The sequence below is a fragment of the Mustela nivalis genome, assembly GCF_964662115.1.
Source record: "Mustela nivalis genome assembly, chromosome: 2".
Lineage (NCBI taxonomy): Eukaryota > Metazoa > Chordata > Mammalia > Carnivora > Mustelidae > Mustela > Mustela nivalis.
In genome coordinates, this window is record NC_139021.1 from 139,373,365 (window position 1) to 139,379,675 (window position 6,311).

Genomic DNA, 6,311 nt, shown 5'->3' on the forward strand with positions numbered 1-6,311 from the left:
ACACTATGGCACCATGAATATTACATTCTGATCTCTCATCTTCCCAAAACCTATGCCTCTCCGACTTCCCCCGAAAAAAGACTCTGCATCCTGCCAGGAAAATACATGTGATAGGCTACCACAAACTGTAAAGTGCTGTGTGAGCTGGCTATTCCACTGGATCCTCAGAAGACCACCCATCGTACAAGGCTCTTGTTCCCATTTGACAGATGGAGAAACCAAGGCCCTGTGGGGTGAACTAAAAGATCCAGAACTTACGTGATTTGACAAGGGGACGTGAGCACCAGGCTTGTAGCTTTAAGTGGCTTCAAGAGGCAGACGCGCTCCTCTGGAGAGGTATGGACAACGTCCCCAGGAACCCAAGCTGAGCGCATGGACACAGCGAGCACAGATGCCCTCTCTCAGCTGTGGGCTTCGGGGCAGCCAAGGCCCCACAGTCAGGCTGAGGAAACCAGCCGGCTGGTGGGCTTATCCCGGGAGGCCCTGGCACAAAGAATTTCTTCCAGGGCTATCAGGGACCAAACTTGCAGGTCAGACTCAGGGGCTAAGAGGACATAAAGCCCTCTGTGGGCAGGCACTTCTCTGGGGCAGGCAGGCTGGGAGGGCCGGCTGCAGAACTTTCTACCAGTAAAACTTCCCACAGGCAGCCTGAAACGAGAAGCGGTTATGTGGTCCCTGGGAGTCACGTACGATAAGAAGAGCTGCAATTTGGGGGTTCCTCCTACATATGGGTCACTTAAGACTTATTTACTTAGCAAATGTTATTTGTTCTGTACTTAGCAAATGGTCCCTGAGTGCCTTCAAAGAACCAGGACCTGGTGGGGTGCAAGGATTACAATTTAACTGGGGAGGCCAACCCCAATGGGGAAGCCAGTTTAATTGGGGAGGCCAAATCCCCTTGTGTGGGGAGGCCACACAAGAAGCAGCAGCCAAGGAGGGCTTCCTGGAGGCAACGACATTGAGCCCAAACCTTCTGAAGGATGACTAGGAGCTAGCCAGGCAAGGAAGAAAGGCAAAACCTTTTAGACAGAAAGAACCTGAAGCAGAAGAGAGTGGGCATGTTGGCATCTACGATTCCCACAATAACCTTATGAGGTAGGAACAGGGGTCTGTTTTATAATTAAGACAGAGACTCCAAGAGATTCAGGCACCACAGGCCCACTTATCCAGCAGGGGTGCATGACCCAGACACTGTACCAGAAGCCACCCATCTTCCATCCCCAAAGCCTGCACCTGAGCCCTGAAGCTAAAAAGCAAAGATTGTGGAGGAGGAGGCCAGGTCTGTTCATGCCTACAGCCCACGTGCGTGGAAGTGAGCGAGGTCCTTCCTTGCAGGGGAAGACCCAGGTGGGTTCTCTTGCCAGTGTGGGATGGGGACCCATGACAGGGCAAGGCATCTCCCCCCACAGCTTTGGAATTGCTCACAAGGTCCAACAAGACCTCATCCCAGGGTCATGGGCCCACATCCGCCCTTACAGCCTGCATAAACTGTGGTGGCCTCCACTTCTCACAGACACTGTTCCGAGGACCGCAGATCCTATGAGGTCAGCACAGGGGAGAGCCATGGCGTGCGGAGGACAGAGACCTTCTCCAAGCACGGCTTCCTGGAGGAAATGGCCCTGGAGTGGAGCCTTAAGAACCAAGAGGGCTTGAGAAGGGTCAAGTGGAGCAGAGCAGAGAACTCCAGCCCCGGGGAACGGAAAACGGAAGCATGGCGGTCATCCTTCAGAGACTTTGGGGATCCAGGAGCAGTGCGCAATGTCCAGAGTATGCAGTACCCCCAGAGCCCACCAGGGCCCCCACTCCGGAACTGCCCAAGGCCCTCTCTGTCCCAGACCCAGAACTCTACTGAGCCCACAGGGCACAGTTAGAAGATGTGGCCGGGGCGTCTGGGTGGCTCAGTGGGTTAAGCCTCTGCCTTCGGCTCAGGTCATGGTCTCAGGGTCCTGGGATCGAGCCCCGCATCGGGCTCTCTGCTCGTCAGGGAGCCTGCATCTCCCTCTCTCTCTGCTTGCCTCTCTGCCTACTTGTGATCTCTGTCCGTCAAACAAATAAATAAAATCTTTAAAAAAAAAAAAAAGATGTGGCCTTCAGCAACTTCTGGCTAGACATATCTCCAAAGGCAAGGGAAACAAAGGTAAAAATGAACTCTTGGGACTTCATCAAGATCAAAAGCTTTTGCACAGCAAAGGAAACAGTCAACAAAACCCAAAGATAACAGACAGAATGGGAGAAGATATTTGCAAGTGTCCTATCAGATAAAGGGCTAGCTTCCCAGATCTATGAAGAACTTATCAAACTCAACACCCAAAGAATAAATAATTCAATCAAGAAATGAGCAGAGAGGGACACCTGGGTGGCTGCCTTCGGCTCAGGTCATGATCCTTGCGTCCTGGGATTGAGTCCCACGTTGGGCTCCTGGCTCAGCAGGGAGCCTGCTTCTCCCTCTGCCTGCCTCTCTGTCTGCCTGTGCTCACTCTCTCTGACAAATAAATAAATAAAATCTTTAAAAAAAAAAAAAAAAAGAAAGAAAGGAAGAAAGAAAGAAATGGGCAGAGGATATGGGCAGTGGACTTCTTTGCAGAAATGTCTATTTCTGCAAAGAAGACATCCAAATGGCCAAGAGATACATGAAAAAGTACTTAACATCACTCAGTATTAGGGAAATACAAATCAAAACCACAGGGAGATACCACCTCACAGCAGTCAGAATGGCTAAAATTAACAAGTCAGGAAACAATAAATGTTGGCGAAATGGCGGAAAAGGGGGAATCCTCCTACACTGTTGGTGGGAATGCAAGCTGGTGCAGCCACTCTGGAAAACAGTATGGAGGTTCCTTAGAAAGTTGAAAATAGAGCTACCCAGCAATCACACTACTGGGTATTTACCCCAAAGATACAAATGTAGTGATCCAAAGGGGTACGTGCACCTGAATGTTCATAGCAACAATGTCCACTATAGCCAAACTATGGAAAGAACATAGATGTCCATCAACAGATGAACAGATAAATAAAATACAGTACACACACATACACACACAGAGGAATACTACTCAGCCACCAGAAAAATGAAATCTTGCCATTTGCAACAACATGGATGGAACTAGAGGATATTACGCTAGGTGAAATAAGTCAATCAGAGAAAGATAATTATCATATGATTTCACTCATATATGGAATTTAAAATACAAAACAGAGGATCATAGGGGAAGGGAGGGAAAAATAAAACGAGATGAGATCAGAGAGGGAGACAAACCATAAGAGACTCTTAATCACAGGAAACAAACTGAGGGTTGCTGGAAGGGAGGGGATGAGGGATGGGGTAACGGGGTGATGGACATTAAGGAGGGCGCGTGATGTGATGAGCACGGGGTGTTATACACAACTGATGACTCATTGAATTCTATCTCTGGAACTAATAATACAGTATTTGTTAATTAATTGAATTTATATTTTAAAAGAAGAAGATGCAGCCTTCCCTTGGGCTCCTGCAACTCTTCTCTGTGCAGGGAATGGTGCTGGGCTCAAGGATATGGTATGGACTGCCAGCCTCAATCCCGGGCCTCATGGAACCACTGGTACAGCAGAGAACACCGGTCTTAAGTGAGCAAGAGAGCATGACAAGCTTACAAAAGGAGTCATTCCTTCAGTCAGTCAGCCATTCCTTCAGTCAAGGGCTTTGCTCTGGAGATAGAATGGTGAATAAGCAGGCGGCATGGTGGGGACCATTCTCCCGGAGCTAAGAGTCTGCAGGGTTGAACCTACACCCGCCCCCCATCTCAGGGCCGGGCAACTGGGGCAGGAGGAAAGAGGGAAAACAAGCAAAGGGTCAGAGGAGCGGGCAAGGGGAGGCAGGGAGTCCTTGCCATTACGCTCTGCTGACTTCCAGCCTCAGGGCCTAGAGCCCCCGGAGCCAGGCCCAGCCCATGGCCAGGGTCTCTACTCAAAGCACGGCTGCAAGACATCTAGGTCATTCCTCAGACCCCCAACGGGAGCTGCGACAGACATCAGCATCCCTGGGCCTTCTCCTAATGACCACAGCTCTGTCAAATATATTGATGTTCCCGGAACGCAGATATCCACATTTAATTTCCATAAAAGCTTCTTTTGCTTACAAAGGGACCCTCCAAAGTTCCATGAGTTGCCTCTGCTTTAACTTGGGGAAGGATAAGAGGTTGTTCTAGCTGTCTGGGGAGGAGGACACTACAGGCTAGGTGAAACAGCAGGCTCCCCCATGGCCTTACCCTCGGACAGTCAAAGAAGCCTTTTGCCCACCTTCAGGGATCCCCAGCCAGACCTGTTGGCCCTTCTTTAGCCCCAGAATGCAGCTCTATTTGACGCCTCACTTCTGCCCCATTACCTCACACCCTGTGCTCCCTTCTTCATGTGGACTCTCCTGCAGGACTCCGAGCTCATTTGAGTCTGTCCCCACCACTGTCACTGTTTGTCAACTTCCCAACTCTCCCTTCTCATTAGCTAATAGTTCAGTCCAGCCCTACCTCCATGCCTAACTCAAGAGCATAAAATGCCAAATTAAGTCCACATCCCAGGTTTCTACTAATTCAAGAGGCCACACAAGACCCACCCAATATTAGACCTGTTCCTAAAACAGAAGTGGCTAATAACTGCCATCCCCCCAAGTCAGTCAATTCATTGGCATCTGCTCCCTGGAGGACTGTGTTGAGAAGCCATCTGAGGCTGTGTGTGGGCTCAGGGAAAGGGCGCCATGATGGATTAGTGATGTCTGCTGCGAGCACAGTGTGGGAAGACTGTGTCACCGGTCTGCCGCACCAGGCAAGATTCTTTAGCTATTTGAGGAGGTGCAAACATGGAAAGTGTCCATTCCCAGGTCCATGCCCTAGGCTGTGTGGGCCCTGGTTCTGTGCTCAGCCTTGGGCTGGACTCGGTGAGGAAAGCTAAGTGGAAGGAACGCTTTCTGTGAGGAAAGCCAAGAGGAAGGAAAAGTTCTACCCTTCGACCCAAGTTATTGACCGAGCCACTCACCAGCGGGGGACATTGAAAGCACTGGATGTAATTTCCTCATCTGTACAAGACAGGAGGACAAAGTGATCCTGAAGGTTCTGAGGTCCAAAGAAATGTAGCTTGCTGGGGAAGGAGAGGGGACATGGCCTCCTGAAAACATCCATGAAGCTTCAAGAAGTCACTGCATAACAACACAAGGTCTGGGTGGCTAGGCCCATGAAGAGTGAACCAGCAGTCAGAGCTACAGGTCAAAGAATCAGAGAGCAATTGAAAAAGAGAGAGAGAGAGAGAAGGGGGTGGGGCCATATGGGTCAGAAGATCAGGAATGGCCTCTAGGTCTAGTGAGAGGCGAACTGGGCTTTGAGGCAGGGTTAAAGTGATAGAGGTGAGGGAGGGGGCTGAGGGGAGTGACCCAGGGGCCAGGATTCAAGCTCTGGTCTCCTGACTTTCAGCCTGGGCTCCATCTTTCCTAATAGAGACTAAGGCTGACTTGGTCCAGGACCCCATTTGCTTCCCAAACTCCTCTCTCCACCCCACCCCCCCTGTAGAGGATAGAGACCACTCAGACTAAAAGAAGTCCCCATATACCCTCTTATTCTCCATCCCGGCACCCTGAAGGTTATGACTATTTGTAATTCTTTCTTTTATGTGTCTGTTCAATGAGTGTCCTCCATCTGTCCTGATGATCTGTGATTCCCATGAGGGTAAAGACGATGTCTTATTCATCTGTCTCCACATCCTAACAGAGCACAACAGAACTGGGGGCAAATCAGAGCTGTTCAAGGAAGACACTGCAGTGGGCAGGGATCACGAGCTCGAACACCCTCAGGGCCAAGCAGATAACAAAAAACTAAAATGGACAGGGGTAAGAATCCAGATAGTGCCCATCCAGCGCGTTCTTCATGTCATGCCCAGGACAGGCTGCTTTGTGGCACCTGAGGATGTGTTTATTTGACATATCTGCAAATTGTTTGCATGCTAACACATGTCCCCAAAGCAACCTGCACTTCTCCGTTTTGCTAGAACAAATGATACTCTGTCCTTTTTTATTTTCCTAATTTTGCTAGATTGTGAATACAAACACTTCCCTACTACATAGAAAAGCAACAGGCCTAGTGGGGTGATATATGGTGACCAAAGGTTGGCCTCTCTGCGCCGGGGCAGGAGTACTCAAGGTGAGTCCTGGGACCAGCAGCATCAGCAGCATTTGGGAACTTGTCAGAAAGGCAAATTCTCAGGCCCACTCTGGACCCACTGGAATGTCAACTCTGGATGGAGCCCAGCAATCTGTGTTTCAACAAGCAAGTGATTCTATGGAACACTCAAGT

At 49.9% G+C, this 6,311-nt stretch overlaps 1 long non-coding RNA gene across 1 annotated transcript; it reads left to right on the forward strand.

Annotated features, from left to right (window-relative positions):
* Window positions 1-209: 209 nt before the first annotated feature.
* Window positions 210-2,080, forward strand: LOC309860428. Its single transcript, XR_014309362.1, has 2 exons — window positions 210-336; window positions 1,514-2,080. It is a non-coding gene; the product is annotated as an uncharacterized lncRNA (long non-coding RNA).
* Window positions 2,081-6,311: the final 4,231 nt, after the last annotated feature.